General features: G+C 38.0%; 1 protein-coding gene across 13 annotated transcripts in view; it reads left to right on the top strand.

Annotated features, from left to right (window-relative positions):
* The window catches only part of SLC10A7 (solute carrier family 10 member 7), a 142,098-nt gene that overhangs the window by 60,139 nt on the left and 61,796 nt on the right, over nucleotides 1-20,163 (top strand). The window contains exon 5 of one of the 13 annotated variants that reach the window (XM_061354183.1): nucleotides 10,106-11,045. The exons of the other annotated variants lie outside the window; for them this stretch is intronic. The gene's annotated coding sequence lies outside the window, so the exon portion shown is untranslated. Of the gene's footprint in view, nucleotides 1-10,105; nucleotides 11,046-20,163 lie in introns of those variants that run through there. 13 annotated transcript variants of the gene reach the window in all.

Below are 20,163 nucleotides of genomic sequence, written 5' to 3'. Positions count from 1 at the left end.
ATTGCCTCCTAGGAGATAGACAGCATGCAATTGGTAAATCAGTCATTTGAAATTTGAAAAGGCTATAAATAGTTGTTTTGCATGTATTTATTTTTTCCCATAAGAAGAAAAAATGCATCCCAAATGTTTCACTGTTTACCATGCACCTCTACCCATAGGCACCTAGACCTAGCTCTGTTTCTCTCTCATTTCTGAGAACTGGTGCTTACATAAACATTTTTGTTCCTTCAGTGATGGTCATTGTATCTTTCCCTGTCCTAGAATTGAGTTCCCTACAGCAGGTGCAAAATCATGTGAAGTTGTATGAAGTCCTCAGAAAGATCACTTGGTGCATTCGTGATACAGATAATGCACTATAATGAAGGAGTTAGCAAAGGAACTGTGAATTTTACTTTAGCCTTAACTCATGTATAGCATTTCAGTAAGATTTTTCTGGTTGTTGACTTTGAGAAGCAGCTTCTATCTATCTTCCTTATTTTGCAGGCAAATTAAACCAGAGAAAAAGACTACATAGTTCATTTTACATAGATACTTCATTTTACAGACTGTGTTGTGTCCCCAAGTAAGAACTGTTACATGAATTTACATGTAAAATGTATCTATTATTATTACTTTTCATATTTTTAGTAGGGAGTTAAAATACAAGCTGAGCATCACTGTAACACAAGCAGCTTGTAAAATAGTAAAATCTAGATGAAGCCTAATACTTACAGAATACTGCCTTATAGCTTAGTTTAGTACCTAGGTAATACAAGTAGAAGTATGGCTTTTACTGCCCTTTTTTTCCTTTGTCCTCTTCTAATTAGAGTGTGGGCTTCTCAGCGCAGCTGTCCTGTCTGCCATTTTGTCTTCCTCTTCCCAAATCCGGTCAATGTGCATACATATTCAAGTCAGAGAACTAAAATAAAATTTCATCATTACTACCATCGGCTTGCTTACACTGAAGCAGAGTTAGCAGAGGGCTGATCCTGCCCCCATTCATAAAGGTCTGTCAGAATGGGATACTTTGAAGACATTTGGAAAAATATATGATCAGAGTCCTGCTACATCAAGCTGTGGCATAATTATTGCACCGTAAACACTTGCAAAGCATTATGCTGGCTTCTTTTTTATTTTTCAGTTTGATTTAACTCTTAGCGTTAAAATTGTTATGCTAATTCAGACAACAGCATAGTCCAGTGGCAGCTGAACTTGTGTTGAGAGCATCTCGATCCACTGTTATCAAATAATATACAGAAAATTGTATCATCTTCAATATATGGAAGGAGGTCTATTATGTTCCGATTGCTGTTGGAATTATTTTAAAAGCTTTTAAGAGCCCTTTGCAGCCTTTTTCAGATAATTATTGTGCTTTCTTTTAGGGGCAGAAGAGGCCATCCCTGATAGAAAAAACACTGCAGTCTTATCAAACTGTTTCATAAAGCTGTTCAAACACTCTAGATTAGTATGATATAGATTAAGACTTCTAGGCATTTGTTTTGCCACAGTCACTGTTTTGTCACTGTCTCTAGGCTGTCCAGGTAAATTTTTGGTTATATACTTGGTGTATGGATTTCTTGAAGCCCTGTCAGAGTAAGGAGTAGTTTCTTCCTTTTTGGAGAACTAGCAAGAGAGAGATCCAGCAGTCATCGGAGTTCAGTCAAACACTAACTGTCCAAGCAGATTAAAAAGAGGTTTGTGATAGAGAAGGGTTTGGGGAAGGGAGAGCCTTGGGGAGTGCCAAGTCTAAATTAAGATGATATACTGGAGCAGTAATCGAGAGAGGATCACCAGATCTCTGGGGCGTGCTTGGATTGTGCTGGCTTTGGTGCATACAAAACAACAGTGCAGAAGGAAGAACAGCAAATTCTGGGTTAGGCTGGATAGGGGTCCCCTGCCTGAGAACTCCTTTTCAGGTGGAGGGTACACATACCACAACTGTCCTGCACGCATTCCTTCTGCCTGATTGCCACATCCTCTGCCTGTCTGTTGTTCTCTCTCCCATGGCTTCTAATTGTCATCAGAAATACAGGAGGCCTCATCCAAGTCATCATGTGAGAGCCAACACTAACATAACATGCTTAAGCTGAGACAGGAGCATAGCTCTTCTGGGTGTTAACATCAAGTGAAAGCTTGCTATAGTGGTAAACTTCTGAATTAGATTTTACAAACTGATTCTGTTACAAATAACTCAATAGAAAAATAATTGCTTTATGACATTATATGATAAAGTTCTTGAACTGAACTCATAGGGAGTTAGTTTTCATGGATAATCGGATAGTAATCTTGTAGGGCCTTTGGGTGCTATCCTCCAGGTTTTACAGGATATATCTTAAATCATGGTGAAAAAAGCTCATCAGCAGGACAAAGATGCTGAGGCAACCTTGTGCCATTAAGATTCTTTCTGATCACCTATACAATCATTGACTGAAATGTTATTTCAATGGAGATTTAGCAAATTCAAGAATTTTTTTGAGCTACTTTTGTGGATGTATGAGTACTGCATTAGCTATTCTAGTGCCTGGGCTTTGTAATGGAGCATCAGTCCTTCTGCCACTTGCAAACTGTGGTGCACATTGATTTGTGCATGCCTTTCATAGTGGAGGTGCAGTGTGGGTTTATTAATAGTATGCAGACAGAAATGTTTTTTGAAGTTTTTTTCTGAAAATTGTATTTTAAGAATTAGGACTTGGTTCTGGGAAAAGTTTTTTCTTGCCTGTTTTTTTTTAACTCCATTTGAGCTTACTTCCATTATAGAGCAAAAGTGTGTAAATCATTATTTTAAATTAGATACGTTTGTTACAGTGTAAATGTGTCTGTACCTGGAGTTACCTTAGATTAGCTGTTGTACAAATGTCTGAATTGTCTGTGTTAAATAGCATAAGCATCTCAAAAGGATGTGTTGTTTCTGTGCTTACTATTGGTGTGTGCAAAGGGTATTTTCTCACCATGATCTAGTAATCATGAACAGAACTGAGTGGTTTACATACAGAACTATTAGATTTGCACTTGAGTCAAGCACATAGCTTTATCTGCTTAGGCCATAATCTCATACAGTATCCATGCTTGCAGTAGCACGTTACATAGACAACAGTACTATCAGGAGCTGGATTGCTGACTTCCTATTTGATTTTATAATGTGCTGAACACCGCTATACATGCATGAGTAATAGAAATGTGAAAAGAAGAAACCTTTTCAGTATATTTCTTACGACAGTATCTTTTTAGAACCTGTGATTTTTCTTATTAGAAATACTCAGAGGTTTTATTGTGTAAATTACAGAAGAAGCATTCCTGAAGTCCTTAAGAAAGAGCCATTCTTTTCTTCTGCATCATGATAAATGTAGCAATTGTGTGTGTATACTAGAATAGATCATATTGAACATCCCCTGAGCTCCGTTTGCAGACAAGTCCTATCTCCACCATGACAAAATTCCCATAAGAGCTTAAATTATTAATGCCCCGGAATCTGCGGGGTTCAGCAGATATGTTCAGTGTTATTGATGGCAAACTTCATCCCTTTATTCCTAAGACACATAATGAAATAGGGAGTCCCTCAAATAACTACGTTTCGTGTTTAGGCTAATTTTGTAGAGGCCAGTGGGCTTTGCCTTAATGTGTGTAAATACAATTTTTCTCTTTTACAGCAGATTGTGTGTTAGACAGGAATGAGACTGATTTGGCATTAATTTATGAATCCTTCTAGCATTCTCTGTGTGCTGCACCCTGTGCGGGCAAGATGCTCTAATTACACTTACTCTATATAATGAAAGCTTTTAATGACAATTACTGATTGTAGTTGCGGATGTTTAGGGACCCCCTTTTTTTTTTTTTCTATCTTAAGATGATGTATTGGCTTTCACAAGAGAAGACTTTTATTTTCACTTTATGCAATATCTCTCCTTCCTCCCCCAGCCTTCACAACTGAAAGGCTGACTGGTGAAGCTGCTGACATGTAGCCATGGAGAATTTCTGTTAAGTTAATTTAAGTTCAGGTGATATCATTTGTCACTGTTTTTTTATTTCTGAATTCAAGCCTGCATACTTGCATGTTCTTTTTCATAGTAATTTAGTATTTGGAATGATGTTATACAAGTTGCGTTTGTTTTATATAACAAGATAAAACTCTACTTCACACTGAATATGTCACTGCCATGTTAAGCAAAGACATTTACGAAAGCTTCATTTTTCCTTAATGTACTGGCATAAATAATATTTTAATACAAGGCTGTCGATTTTAAATAGGAGTAGGTTTAATCTTAGTTCCAGTTTTCAGTTAGATTAATTACAGTGGAACACAGCAAGTCCCCAGTCCCAGATTGCAAAGTTGCTTTGCATAGAGCCTGCTTGTTTTTCTTGTAAGTAAGGCTGTGAGCATACTTCTCATTGACTGACATCTTTAAATATAAATACAGATTTGGGCAGCTTCTAGTTTAATGGTCACTTGACAAAGTGAGCTATCAATAATTGAAAGATCAGTTTAACATTTGTAAGGAAGAGGCAGTTTAAAGAGTATATCCTGCCCATCCCCCTTCACTTTCATATACTAGTTTTGTTTAGAGGTGTCTTTCTTCGTTTTGGTTCCTGCTGCTGGCAGTTTTGTATTGGTATGGGAAGTAAAGCCTTCTTGTAATTCCAGAGAAGCAAAAGGTAACATAAGAGCTGCCTGTTTTCCAGCACTCAGGGCTATTCATTCCCACGCATCCCTGCAGCTTGCCATGCTTTCCATTGTCCTAGTGCAACTAGGAGTGAGAGTGAGCTGGAAGACAGACCTGGTCTGAGCATTAAAATAACCCTTCTTTGTTTGTTGTGGCTTTCCTGTGCTTTGTTCTGTTTTAAATTCTGACCATGACAGTAGTCTGGTTTATCATACAGCTATCTTGAGTGAAAAGATGCTGTTCCAGCATGTGGAAACAGAAGTAGAAGGTTGGATGAAGAGGAAAGAGAGTGGCAGCTTCTGGAACTCATTTATAGCTGCAGACAGCACTTAGGTAATCAGACCATAAGAAAGATTGTATACTGCTTTATTTCTGTGATCTACAAACCCTGGGCCTTAAGACTGAGCTCAGTATCTTACTAATATTTATATGTGCTTCACATTTATTTGCTAATTCTGCTAATTTGGTGATGAAAGGCTTTCATGAAGTCATTTCAGGTCTTTAGCAGAAGGAGCCAGCTCTTCTACTGTGTGGCACAGTTTCCAGAAGGAGTTTGTGAAATTAGAGGCTTAATTTGTCACTCTGTTAGCATGATGTGTCATTGCCTTCTAGAAGTATTGAGTGTATGCAGATGATTTAGACTAAAACATTGCAGAGGCTGGTGTCTGTATTTGAATTCATAACTTTGGGCTAGCTTGGACAACCAGAATTGCGTAGATAGCTGATACAAACAGCCTGGTTAAATGTAGAACAACAGTTGTCTTCCAGGACCAGTAATAGAAAGCAAGAATTCCACTTCCCTGTTCTGGCACTGGTTCATAAATACTTGTGTTATTGGCACACAACATGCACTATGTTTTGCTGTACAGGGTGATTGATCTGTGCCTATGTCTAAAATGGAATAAGTCTGGGTTGCAATCTCCAGGGTAGACATGCTGTGATTGGATCCAGTCTCTGGATCCCACAGGCTTATGTACCCCTGCGTGTAGACTGTGGTTAGTTTTTCTTCCTGGCAGAGGACCTCTCTATTACACGTCAGGTTATGCTTGATCTTGAATAGAAGAAGCCTGAACCCCAGACTGTGGAACCAGGATCTTAGTCCAGAGATCACCAGTACATAACATGGGTGCTGAAGAAGATGCTAAAGAAGAATTTGAATGGCACAGACAAGGTCAAGTTGAGAGCTGTCTGTGAAAAGTGGGAACTCCCAGTTTCTGTATCCCAGTAAAACTTACAATTAATAGAAATTGCAAGAACCTCACACAAAAATAGGGTTATCAGCACCTTGCTCTTATCAAGCAGATTTGGGCTGCTTAGTTTCTGAACAGACTTGCATCTCAGCAGGCTTAGCCTCTGATTTCAAAAGTGAAAGTGCAGCCTGAGGGAACATCATTGCAAGGATTTTAGCCCAGGCTTAGCCAACCTGCTCTCTATGCTCATTGTTTTAATCTGTCTCACACATACCCTGCCCTTATCTAGTGATGAGTTGAGGCTTTAATTTTCTAATTACCCTTAGCAGGAACCACTTGTCAGGAAAGCAAAGAATCATGGACTTACAGAAAACAAATTTCTTATTCACAAGTCTTACACAGCAAGAGAGTTCCCCCTGGAAAATAGTGTCTAACACTGCCTTGCCTTCGCTCTTCTGTCACTGCTTCTGGGAGCCTTACATTTGTGCCAAGCAGTTTTTCCTGCCTGCTTGGCTCAGTGGGCATATTTTTTTGGCATTGTTTGACTTCTCTTGCTTGCAAAAGAACCAGCCCTTTCAAAACTGGCTGGTTCCCAAATCTCTCTCTTTGCTGCAAATTGGGTGGTAATTTCATCTCACAACCCATGTCTTCATTCTTAGAATTTTCTTCTCAGACCTTCCACCTCTATGTAATTCGAAGTCCACACCACAGTTAGTGGAAGATACACTGTTGCATTGGAGGAATCCTTCTGCACTAGTGTGTTTTGTTTGCTCTCTGGTCACACCATCCACACACTTGGTGTCAGGCATCTGTAGAGGTTTCTAGTGGTGCTGGCAGAAGGCAGTGGTGGTCAGCATAACAGAGGTAACCCCGTGGATCACGAACTGAATCTCTCTTCACAATCATCCCTAATGCACAGACAAAAAAAAGTGTATCACAAAGACTCCAGAACCACTGCAAGAGTTATTGACAGGAGAAAATTTGGAAGAAAATTTATTTTTGAAGCTTATATGCTTTATTTTTTTTTTTTAATTACTTTTCCATGTTTAATGGAAGCTTTTCTCTTAAGGAGGATTAAAAGGGTAAAACTGAGTGTGAAAAGCATGCAGGGGTTTACTGTGTGACTGGAGAGAAGCACTTCAAATAAGTCAGTAGAGTTAGTAGACTTACCTGCTGGAAAGGACATCTTAGATGTCTTACGTCTTTTATAGGTAACTGTTAATCTTTTCACTGTAACTGTGATTGAAAGTTGTTTCTGTCAAGCACAGATAGAGTAGCCTCTTCAGGCTGGTGAGCAGGTTTGAGGTTATATCTTTTGCTTGTCAGTATAACTGTAGGCTTAGGTCAGAGGCTGCTGGTTTTTATACCTGCCACAGTAAGATATTTATGTGGGATCCTGCAGGAGACCTGAGTGGTGCAAGTTTCATTCCATACAGCCCTGAACAATGATGAAATGGCTGGGAGAGGAGTATTCTGTGGGATGCTTTGGATAGATTTTCTGTAGTAAGTCAAACCAGAGTCACTTTACCATGGATTTGCAATCATTACAAATGCATTGATTTTGATAGGCTGTTTAGGTGGATGGAATTAAAAAAGTGAAAAATACATCAAATAAGTTAAAAAATGAACTTGACCTTTTAAAAGAAATTTTATCATTTGGGAGCTAATCTTGTTTGAAAAGAAAAAAGGGATAGGACAGGAAAGTGCATTCAAAAGTGACTCAGTATGGGCATAAGGCAGTTTGATGTGTTTCAGTGATGACATCCCAGGGGTTCACAGTTGATTGCTGATGCCTTGGCATCATTGAAGAACACTAAGCTTCTTGCTTTGCTTGTTCTGTTGCTTTTATAAAGCAAGCAGTGTGCTTCAAATGCTGCAGTTGTGTGGGTTAATAGCACATTTCAAATAAGGGATATATTTTGCTAAATGTGTTTACTGGTTCGCTTCAAGTTGCCCTGGTTTTGAGAATTCTTTTGGTAGATACAGACAGGGAGCTCAGGATGACAAAAGTTCCTGTCCATCAACTGTCAGGGTTCTTTTTATAGCAACTTTTTTTTTTTTTCTTTTTTTACAGCACTTCCAGGAGGGAAGTGTGATCCAGTAAAATGGGATTTTTCTTAATCTGAGGTGCAATTCCTCACTGACTTCTCTGGTGGCAAAGGCAGTTTAAGAGGTGACAACCCTGCTTTCCGCTCCTCTTATGCTGCAAAAAAAGAGGTGCTAACATGCTGGTTTCTTGGGTCGTGTTTTAGATCTGTGCAGAGACATGAGCTGAGTTTGAAAACAAAATCCTAGGTTTTATTTACCCCACTTCATGTCTGTGATCCATTTTAGAAATGGTCTCATGTGTTCCTGAAGAAGAGAAGATGGTTAACTGTGGCCAAAGGAGAGGAGCTCAGGGTAACATTTTATTAGTCTGTTTTGCTGGAGAAGACTGAAGTGAAGCTGTGCCTTGTGTAAACTTAAAAAGGTAGAATTCTGTCCTGATGAAAATCAATGGAAAAAGCTGTTCTGGTGCCAAAGTGCAAGGTTTCTTCAGTAAATGTTTTGCTACAAAATGGAAGGATTATAAAGAGAAGTTGCTTTTTAGGTGGTGGGTTTTTCTGTTTATTTCTTTTTCTGGGTAGTATATTTTGGAGTTTATCTTGTCAAGCATTGAAGTGCTGCAAGCTATAGCCGGGGAAAAAACAACTATGTGTGCTTCATATTGCTCCCTTATCACTCTTAATGACCTTATATAAACCATACCACTCTCTACAACTACCTGAAAAGAGGTTAGCAAGGTGGATGTCAGTCTCTTCTCCGAAGAAACAGGCCGTAGGTCAAGAGACCTCACATTGTTCCAGGGGAGGTTTAGCTTGCATATTAGGAAAAAATAATTAATTAGGAAAAAATAGGAAGAATTTTTTCCTAATCAAGAAGGGTTTGTCAAGCATTGGAACAAGCTGCCCAGGGAAGTGGTGGAATCACCGTCCCTGGAGACATTTAAAAGATGTGTAGATGTGGCACTTCAGAAAGTGGTTTAGTGTTGTACTTGGCAGTGTTAGGTTAATGGTTGGATTCAATGATCTTAAAGGTCTTTTCCAACCTAAACAATTCTATGGTTCTATGATATTTCAATCTTAAAATCTGACTGTGGTTAGAAAAATGGAAATGCTATAAGCTCATATGCTAATTCTGTTAATGTATTATGAACACTGCACTTTTGGGGGCTTTTTAGTTGTTTAAGATCTTCCATTTGCCGTTTTTAATATCTGTGAGGTATGGCACACAGTTTGATAGTGAAGTTAAGACTTGGTAATGCTTCTGAGGGGCATGGATATTACAGGAAAGAGTCTGGAAAAAGCCTGCTAGAGTATGCTAATGAGATGGAGACTGAGCTCTTCTGGCTTTTGTGCAAGATATCAGAGGAGAAATGCCCTGTGTGAGTACCAGTGTTGTATCAGTCGAGTGTGGGCTGCTCTACTCCAGAGGGGACCTCTTACCTATCTTATCTGCTGCTTGATGAAGCTAAATGTGAGAATCTTCTGTCCTCATTTATTTATGGACAGGTCATCTTATCGCCCAAAAGACTGAATAAAGAAACAGTCTTTTCTGTCTAATTCATTGTTAATATGAACTGTGACATGCATGTGACACAGACAGTGTTCTTTGTTTCTCCTTCTGGTAAGCAGCCCTTTACCTTCACAGTGTTCAAGCAATGATAGCACAAATATAGCACATATTTAACATGTCTTCTTAATCCATCATCTTTGTCAGTCTCTTACATTTTATGTTAAATGCTTTAGGCCTGTACTTTGCAAAGTCTCATCTTGTGCTAGATCTCAATACCTTGAACTCACTATATAAATATCTACTGAATCCATTGTGTTCTGAGGCACATGAACAGATAGGTGCGCTTGTTCGCTTTGTGCCATTGCTGTTAACTTCTGTGACTCTTTAGGGATTGCTGTTAAAAATCAAGTAAAAAAAAAAAGTAAATAAAGGCAACCAAACCAGACAACCTCCCTCATATATCTATCTGTCTCTTGGCTTTCTTTGCTGTCCTCTGGGATTTTTTAATGTATGTCTCATAAGCCAGGTTATAGACTTTCAGAGGAAGAGACTGCCTGATAAATACATACAGTTTACTGCACATTGGGTTGTCTAACCATTTAGCACTACTGTAAAACAAATAATGCAAATAACTATTCTAATGCTGAGTTGCCTGTTAATTTGTAGGTAAGCACTTATATCTTCCTTTTTATGCTTTTGTTTCTCCTGTATGTGTGTATGAAGGCTGCATACAGATGAAATAAAAGACTGATTAGCTGGCAGTGTAGGGAAAAATCAGTGAAACCACCTACTCTGGCTGGTTGACAAGCATTTGCATACTAAACTGAACAAAAAGGAGAGGTGCTCTTTAGTCTGTGTTTCAGACATATCACCCTAATGAATTGTCCATAGCTATGAAACTTATTAAACATAATTTGTTCTTGAGGGCTCTTTTAAGGGTTTATTTTATTCCCTTTAAAGATAAACTGTTGGTGCTTTGGTACAAAAAGGAGGATTTATGTTTTTCACTGTACCATTAAATTATTTGAGGTTGTGCCATTTTTATTTTTTAGCCTAAGTGGATAATACTTCTTTCTGTCTTTTCATCATACAGAAAATATTTGAGATGAGAGCATGAGTGTCAAAATTGTGTACAAGAAGGGTATACAAGAAATCCCATTAATTTATTTAATTAACATTCAGCTGCCTGTGTTCTCTCCATGTGAAATCAAGGCAACATTTAAGAAAATGCTGTGCTTAAATATACCATTTCAGAGGAAAGACAAAGAGAGTTTGCCAGGGCAAAGGGCAAGGTCATCAATTTGTATTCACTGAATGCGACATATATTGCATAAAGAGGATTTGATCAAACCTTTTTAATGTACTTTGTTGAAAAGGTTGAAAGGAATATTGCCATAATTGTCTACACTGTATTGGCATAAGAAGGACAGATGGCTACTAGAGAAGTCTTCATAGGTTTTCTCTTCAAATGATTGCAAGTATATGATAAGTGAAATCCTGTTTTTTGGATGGGATTGTGTTGATGTTAGTACAACAAACACACGTAGATCCATCTGCAGAATTTCCCCTAATCCAGATGCACTAATGTAGAACTAATTGATAGTGTAATTAATGTACTGGGGCTTTTTGTTGTTTGGGTATTTGTTGTTTGTGGTTTTTTTTTGTTTTTGGTTGTTGTTGGTTGTTGTTTTTTTTTTTTTTTTGCATATGTGTGTATTCTTTTTGTTTGTTTGTTTTAAACAATTTACAACTGTCCTTAATATTGAGACAGCATGTCTGAGGATGGGGATAAACAAATAAAATATACAGGTGGCTGTGTTATGTGTATCTTGTTGACCATGGATGGCCACACAGTTTCAGTGAAGCAATGCAATTTTCATCATGTTTGATTCAAAATACTACTTTTGAAAATTATGGTAGTTTGTGGTTTTGGCCTTGTATATACCCATTAACTGGATAGTTAACTTTTCAGGTAGATTCAGCAATGGAACAAGTTTTTAAGTTTATATTAATGAATTTTATTTTTTAAAGTTTTCCACCCTTTATGTCAATGAATGCATTTGCATTTACTGTGTGTATGTCCTGCTCATCTGAGATTCTGTAATATTTTGTTCTGCCTGAAAACCTTTCCCCATTGAACGCATTATTCCATTGGGTATCAGATTTTGTTCAACAATTTATTTTTATCTGTTCTCTTTGTCCAAAAGAATAAATATCATGTTGGAGGAAAATCTGATACATTTTGCTAGCAGGTCTGTAATACTGAAGTGCATAATTTGGCAAGAGCTTGGGGCTATTCTCCTAGCTCATGGACATTTTACATCACTCAGCCACCAGCGGTACATCTTGATTCATTAGAAAACAGTGAATGGGTAGGCTTTGTTTTCTCTGTAGCCTGGAAATGTTCACGCAGAGAGCAGTGTCCATTATGGTGTCTTAGCTGTCTGTGTAAGAAGCTTATGCACTATGCTGAGGCAATGGGTCAGCAGAAAGCATCTAATTGCTAACAGAGATGACATGTTTCGAATAATATTCAGACTGACCGAGCGGGCTTGGAGGTTGTAGCTGCACATGTGTTCACCAAAGCTGGTACTATGGAGGTGTTTATTTCTAGATTCTGTGCCTGAGTTACTCAGAAGATAACTTCAGTGGAAAGGGAGTTTTTGTGCCACTTTGGCCTTTTAGCCTACTTTGTGAACTCACTGTTCTTTCATAGCTCTGTCTGCAGTTTGTTAGGGAGCGTTTTGTTGGATCCATTATTCTTCAAAGGCTTGATTAAATTGAACAGTGTAATTAATCTGTCATCTTAATTTCTAAAATTCTTCTACTGTGTAGGTAATAAAACAACAGAGATTTTGTGGCTGCGCAGTTGTACTGTGAGTCTGGATAGAAACAAAGAATACGTACTTTCGATGAAAATAAGTTTATACATAGGTGGCTGAGACTATTGCAGCAAAATCAAATCTGTTATACTGGTACTGACTGGCTACTCTTTCTCTTCCAGTGGCCAAGAGTAATGATTTAAGGAACACTGTATTTCAAGTTCAGGGAATTTGTATATGACACTTCCTCTGAAATTCTCACGCTCTCCATCTTTGTATTTCCTGAACTGTAATTTCTGTGTATGTAATAAGTTTCAGCAGGTTTATCTGTGTGAGTTTCTCCTATTTTCTCTTCAACCCACATGCATCTGTTTGTAAATATAATTCTTCTATTAGATTTAATGGCAGATGGTTCTGCCATATCTTCATATTGTGACTGTTCTTATGAGCTACTTCTTTGGGTATCTTGTTAAAGTAGTAGGGCATCGATATATCAGAGGCTCACACAACAAATGGAAATCAGGTAGCTCTCAGAATATGAATCTTCAAAAATAAAAAATGCTTTCTGCAGGAGCAAGGCACAGCTTTAACTCCTGGTTTGAGATGGACATCAGAAAAATGTCCATTCGTTTGCTGTCTGGTTAGGACTTATTATTTTCTAAGATCATTCTTTTCAGGAGGCTGGTCCAAAGTTTCACTTTTAGGATAAGGAACAGACTGGAACTGTTTGGGCAAAGGCTTATATAGGTGACTTGTCCTTCCTCTGCTTTTTCTCTTTATTGCTTTGAATATATTCCTTCTGTGGTAGTTTCAGCTGCATATCTTAATTTTTTTAAGCAGAGCTTCTGTGCAAAAATCTTTCAGTGGTCAAAAGCATGTAATTTCAACTGTACCTTCAAAAAACAAAAAGAAGTCACAAGATGACTGTGTGCACTGCGTGACAGGTTTATCTCACAATGTTAAAAGTATGTCAGGAGTTTCTGCTGTTTCTTAATGCCGCTGTTGATAGGAGAGGAGAATACAAATGTAACAAAGAATAACTAAACAGGATCTCTGACTTCACAACAAAATCAAAGAAAAAAGCACTGCCACCTGTTAACATGAAAGGTTAGCAAGTGTGCATTGTTCTCTACTAAATTATTTTGCTCTTTTAAGTCAAAGTTAACTAGTTCAGAAATTGTTTTCTTTTAATAGGTGGATCCTCTTAATTGCATTAGTTCTGACATCCTTACTGTTGTTGCGATGGGAAATACGTTTCAGACACATGCATATTTAGTCTTTCTGGGCCACTATAACCTAGTTGAGATAATAGGTTTGGGTTTTTTGTTTTTTTTTTTTTTTTTTAATATTTCAGTCACTAAAGAAAAAGAAATTAAGCACTGTGCTTTTTAAAAATCATTGCTAATCCTTTCAGTGTACGTTTACTATTTTTAGCATGTGTGTGCTAACAGGACACATAACTTGGATGATCTGTAGAGGGGACAAAGAGGATAGATTCTATGAAATACCTAATGCCAACGTAATGTTTTAGTCTGCACATTCTTTAGTTCAAATACAACTAGTTTTATTAATGTATTTTGCTTGTATCATTGGATTGTCAGCTCAATTTTTATAATGTTGCATGTTATGTTACAGCTTGAAGGCCTGAAGGTGTGTAAGCATTAGCACAGCGTTTTGATCTAGAAGAGTAGGTAGCTAGCATGTGTGCAGTCTGGTTAAGAAATGGGATGAAGGGATGCCCGGTCATTGCAATAGAGACGTGGCTGCAAGGGCCCAAGGTTCAGCACAGAGGGAGACTTAGTTTATGAAGACAAGGCGGGACTAAAACTCTGACTTACTGATGACTCATTTGGGTGTCTAAACACATAGACTAGAGCTGTTCTGTATTCCATTTTCCGGTATCTGCAGGCAGGGGCCAATGACAGCTGAGAATAATTTTTTCAGCTTGTACATATCGAACATAAACAAAAGTGAGCTCTGCATATGAAACAGTTGCATCTCTTCCCCTTTCATTCTCCTGAACAAGGCAAGGTTGCATCAGTTGCTTATCCATACTTTAACCATCTGGGTGAACCTGAATGTGTTTGCAAAGTGCACTGGGATAAAGATAAGCTGCTTTCTCTCTTATTTCCTGCACCTGATGTCCAGGTGGGTAAATCTGTAATGCAAACATAGAATCATAGAATAGTTAGGGTTGGAAAGGACCTTAAGATCATCAAGTTCCAACCCCCCTGCCATGGGCAGGGACACCTCACACTAAACCATCTCACCGGAGGCTTCATCTAACCTGAGCTTGAACACTGCCAGGGATGGAGCATTCACAACCTCCCTGGGCAACCCATTCCGGTGCCTCACCACCCTAACAGGAAAGAATTTCCTCCTTATATCCAGCCTAAACTTCCCCTGTTTAAGTTTTAACCCATTACCCCTTGTCCTATCACTACAGTCCCCAGTGAAGAGTCCCTCCCCAGCATCCCTATATGCCGCCTTCAGATGCTGGAAGGCTGCTATGAGGTCTCCATGCAGTCTTCTCTTCGCCAGGCTGAACAGCCCCAACTTTCTCAGCCTATCTTCATACAGGAGTATGAAGTTTGAGTTCCAGTCCCCTGGTCATCCTCGTGACCTTTCTCTGGACTTGTTCCAACAGTTCCTTGTCCTTTTTATGTTGAGGATACCAGAACTGCACACAATACTCCAGATGAGGTCTCACAAGAGCAGAGTAAAGGGGCAGGATCACCTCCTTCAACCTGCTGGTCAAACTGCTTTTGATGCAGCCCAGGATACGATTGGCTTTCTGGGCTGCAAGCGCAAACTGAAGCCAGCTCATGTTCATTTTCTCATCAACCACAACACCCCCAAGTCCTTCTCCACAGGGCTGCTCTGACTCTCTTCTCTTTTAGGTCAGTCTGATAGGACAGATGTTTTCTGAGCACTGTATATGACATATGATGTGAGCCTCTGCTGGTCACAGTAGCCATCTATGAAGCTTTATGGGTCTCCCTAAAAGCCTTTTTAGCGATTTGAAAGAAAGCTGAATAAAAATACTTTTAGGTCAAACACCCAACCTCTGCAGTTGGAGAAAACACAATGTTTTGCTTTTATAGAATCATAGAATCAATGGGCTTCAGAAGTTGACATAAGCTGGTAAATTAAATAAACTTTCTTCTGTGGCCATGGTTGGCAGCAGAGAAGGGAAAGCAATGTTTGGCCTGAAGCATATGAAGAAAATACTGTTTGCAAATTTGAATGACTTAATATGTGAAAGGGTATGGAAAGTAAGAACCTGAATTTATTTTGTTATTCAAGATATATTAGTAGGATAATTAAAAAGTTTAATTAGTGGTATTTATACTGTGTCTGCGAAGCCTACCAATTTCTTCCTTAACCTGTACAATTTTAAGGGAGCAACACAGCAAGTTGAATCCTGATTTGACCTTACGTGCAACACTGTTCAGCTCAGTGGTTTCCCTATAGAAACAGAAACTGACACTGCCTCACCTGAATTTTCTTCAATCAATATGAGTGTGGCACAATACAAATTATACAATAAAACAGTATTAAAGAGAAGCTTATCTATTGATACAGATGGCTAGAGAAGCAGGTTTTTATCTAAGAGCTTTCTTACAAGTGAAATGGGAACCCGTGGAATGAATTGTGTGTTTTGTTACTTCTTTAGATGCAGATATTCTTTTCAGCTGGCTTTAGTAGTGTAGAATTCCTCTGTATAAAAGTTTATAGAGTAAAGGACTGTTCCTGTACATCTAATAGGTAGCTATATAAAAATATTTGTGCATATATTTCTGTAACTTTCAGAACAAACCCTCAGAGGTTATGTATTGTGCAAGTGCAAGTCTACAGCAGCAAAACTGTTAATTTGCCTGACTAGAAATATTAACCATAGTATATCAAATAACTGCCAGGAACAATTCCCCACCATTCCCTGTGACTTCATTTTAATTGATTTTTTTAAACTTCCAGCTTCTGAGATTTCGTTTACTCTGACAGAATGTTTATTAAATGTGTAAAAAGAAAATTGTTTTGTAAATTGTTTCTGAGGGTGTTTTTATCTTCTATAAATTGGTGGCTCATTTAACATTTTCTATCTACCTTTGTTTTCCACCCCTGTGCTCTGCCTCATTTGTTTTCTTATTGAATTTGGTGATTAAATACTGATCAGCTGCTGGTCTGATCAGCTGTGCATATTGCGTTCTTTCAAACGTTGTTCATATACACCCTGAGGACAGGGTTATACATACAGTTATGAACAGTGTGGGGGGATGTTTAATGGTACCATTTGATCTGTTTTACAGATGATGGTGAGCTTGACAATGAACATTTGTAAAACTGATTATTGAAATAGATCTCTGTGGTTACAGCAGAAATAAGTGACACACAACTGCCCAAAAGGGCTGTTGGTTGGTTGCTTTACATTGCAGAGCTATAGTTTGTGTTTCAGGCCTCTGATGCTGAACAGAATATTGATAATGTGGATTTGTTAATGAGGATTTTTTCTCTTTTTCTTTTTTTTTTCCCCCCTCTCTAAGATACTATGTATTTCATTGCAGTACAGTACAGTCTGTCATGTATTGCTGTGAAGAGTCATGAAGGAACATGGAATTAACCTTTAAATCTAAACGATTATTTTCTCTTTGGAAAGCAGAGATAACTTGTGCAAGTGTAACATTACTATTAAGTGCTATCTCTGAATTATTTGAGCAAGTCAGGATAGTAAAGGAAATCCTCTCAGGATTTGGACTGTACTTCCATTGGAATGCTAGTCTGTTTGCTGGGGGATATCATAAGATTTTATTTTTGCTTGAAACAATTATTTCTGAGTAGCCAAATCCTATGAAATGACTGGAAGTTTAACAGAACAAGAGACATCTGAAAAACTGGTATTGTGTACAGTCCCAGTCATGGGAACCATGGCAAATTTATAACTTTTGGTAGACTCATACAGTTAGTGACAGGGCTAACTTCAGCACTCCATGATTCAAATTCAGTCCTATTCTAAATCCTCTGGAATAAGTGTATTTGCAGTGGTGTAAAGCAGGAACATCACAGAAGTGAAATATCAATTTTCATTTGTTTGCCCATAGTTTTATATGAGTGGTGCCTATTGACTCCAGTGAGAGCCCTGAACAGTAATGCCAGAGTTGGATTTGTCCTTTAATCTTTTACCTCTGTTTGTGAATGACATTCAAAATTAGCTGAACAGTTAAACAATTTTGTGAAGTGTTGGCTCTTCCAGGGACAATTTAAATCTTTTTGCTGGCTTATGGACAGTACTGCTGGTCTGATAAAAGTAAGTTGTTTTGCTGTCAAGATTTCAAGCATACTTCTTGATACACTGAGACATTCTGCAGATACTTACAGTATGTGAGATAGTGAGTCATAGCTCAGGAATACAGTTGCCATTTTAAGTATGCATTACTGACTTTCTGCATGCTCTGCAAAGTCATGGTAGGTAAAACTTTTTAAAGTACTTAATCTAATTTCAATGGGAGTTTCATTCCTAAGCACCTTATTATCATATTTATTTATTTATTTGTTTGCTTGTCTGATCTATTGATTTATTGATTGATTTATTTATTTATTTATTTATTTATTTTGAATGCCTCCGTCTGTCCTTAGTGAAATAAGTAGCTTTAAAAAAATCCAGTCAGTGGGAGTTCTGCATCTAAGGCTCTTGGTCTTTGATAATCTAAGGAGCTAGGTGTGGTCATGAGGAATATCATTTCACTTCATTTTGAAGTGCTTGAATATGTGGTAGGTGTTCAGAAGTATTCCTTCACTTGCTCTTGCTTCCAACTGCTGATGATTTTTTTTTTTTTTATTGGTTCTGTAATGTAAAGACAGGTTCTAGACCATGATATCCATCCTTTGGTAAATGACCTGATGAGGCAGGCGTTCATCACTATGTGTAGAAAGCAAATGCAGAGGTGCTTTTCTCAGTCAAGATGCAGCAGCTCTGGGCATGCAGATTCAAGAAATATTAGGCACCTTTGTCATTTTACTAAAATCTTATTTGGTAGCTACAGACTTTATCACACTTAGATTATGAGATTTTATTGAATACATCTTCAGAAACTCAGTTCTACTCTGGTAGCTCTGTAGGCACTTCAGCGGTTATGGCTCTACCCTTTGATTGTCTTTGCTAATTTTATTTCTTGCTTTTTCTTGAGACTTTTCTTGTGCTGTGATGTTTAGAAAATGCACAAGTGCTAGGCAATTAGGCCATATTTGCTGAATATCTATGCATGCATCTACATTGCATAATACTACTCAGTTTGCAGGCAAACACAAAACCTCATAGCTAACTCTGTACCTGGGTCTTGCAGATTCAGTGCTTCTGCATGTGTTAACACTATCTAGGCTCATCTTGCCTTGTGTATTAGCTGGTAGTTCCTTCTGACCCAAGTAAAATAGATGAATACAAACCAGTACTGAAATCTTCATAACTTCAACTGGATGATCTGAAAGGTCTTTTCCACTTAATTGCTTCTGTGATAATAGGGGTCTTCTGTATATTGTGTGGAGAAGCATCTAACTTCAGCCACCTAAGTTAGATTTCTGATGGAGTTTAAAACAAAGCTCTCTTAACCGTATGTGAACGTTATATGTGTTAATATTAAGGGGGCAAATATCCCTCCTTGCTAACGCTGTGTTTAACAGAGTAGGTTCTACCATAATATGAATTGTTAATAATTTATCTTGCACATCTATTATTAGAGTTGTAGAAATAGGCTCTAATTAATTTGTGTTTTTTCCGAAGTTCAAGCAGCTTTTCAGATTTTTTTGCATTCTTAATTTCTCAGCACAGTTGTGTTTCATAGTTATTTCCTGAAAATTATTTCCCTCTTTTTCTTTGAGAGGAAAAAACATTAGTCATGGTAACTGCAATAAACGTGTTTGTATAACGAAGGGTAAAACTTCTGTTGAATGGGGTTTACGTCATGAGCTGTCAGGGCTGCAGAAGATGAGTAGTTAACTGAGTAAGTAATGTGTAACATTATCACTGATGGAACATTTCATACTATTAAGCCTTCAAACTCTTATTCAGCTGTCAACACATGGGTACTTTCTAGAGCCAAATTCTCTCATGCTGTGCACTGCCTGCAGCTCGCCTGAAGCTCAACTTTGACTAAAAGTGTTGATTTCGCTTCTTTTAGCCTTGTTCTCATTTAGCGTTAAAACCTGCTTAGAGTCTGCCTTTTATTCTGTAAAGTACACATGCATGTATCATTCTTCGCACACTTCTGATGTGAAGTTAAGGGGCTCAAAAGATACGCTGGTAATCTTAATGAATAATTGATTAGAAAGGAGTCTGGCGGTGTTAATTGTGAGGTGCAGCTGAGTGAATGCCAAAACAAAAGCTCTTCTAAATGTTTCCAAAAACCTTGTAAAGTCTTTAGCATTGAGCAACAGGGTCAGTGCACTGAAGTGGAATTTAAAGGAGGTTTTTCAGTGTAATGGATTTTGACTTCCCTTTTTCATGTGCCTCAGTGCATCATTGATTGAGCACTCATTTGTTAAATCAGCTGTATTTTTTGCCATTTGTCAGAGCATAGACACTTACTACAGCCTTTTTCCATTTAAACATGGGTTTCTTGTCTTAATAAATCACAAGTGTAAATTAGTTTTTATCTAAGGTGATCAGTTTTTCAAGCAGAAAGGCATGTGAGGATGGTCACAAGGAAACACTGTGAGCTTTTATTTTCTTAACTATTAGAAGAAAAGGGAAAGATCCGGGATACGTTTTAGCTGAAACATCGATAATTCATGTCTTTAAATTCAGCTGCAAGCAAAATGCTCAGAAATGATTTTATTTGGAAAGCCCTAAACGGTGTACATTGAAAGAGCAGTTCAAGGTAAGCAGTGTTCAGTCATTTCTTTAAGAAATGAGCAAAGGAAACCTGAGGGTTAAGGAACAAGCAGCTTACTGTAGGTTTGCAGCAA

The sequence above is a fragment of the Neopsephotus bourkii genome, unplaced genomic scaffold, assembly GCF_033783945.1.
Source record: "Neopsephotus bourkii isolate Nb327-2 ecotype Australia unplaced genomic scaffold, CSIRO-AGI_Nbou_v1 NB_718, whole genome shotgun sequence".
Classification (NCBI taxonomy): Eukaryota; Metazoa; Chordata; class Aves; order Psittaciformes; family Psittacidae; genus Neopsephotus; species Neopsephotus bourkii.
The sequence above is the reverse complement of the archived record's forward strand: the minus strand, read 5'-3'. Positions and strand labels throughout refer to the sequence as shown.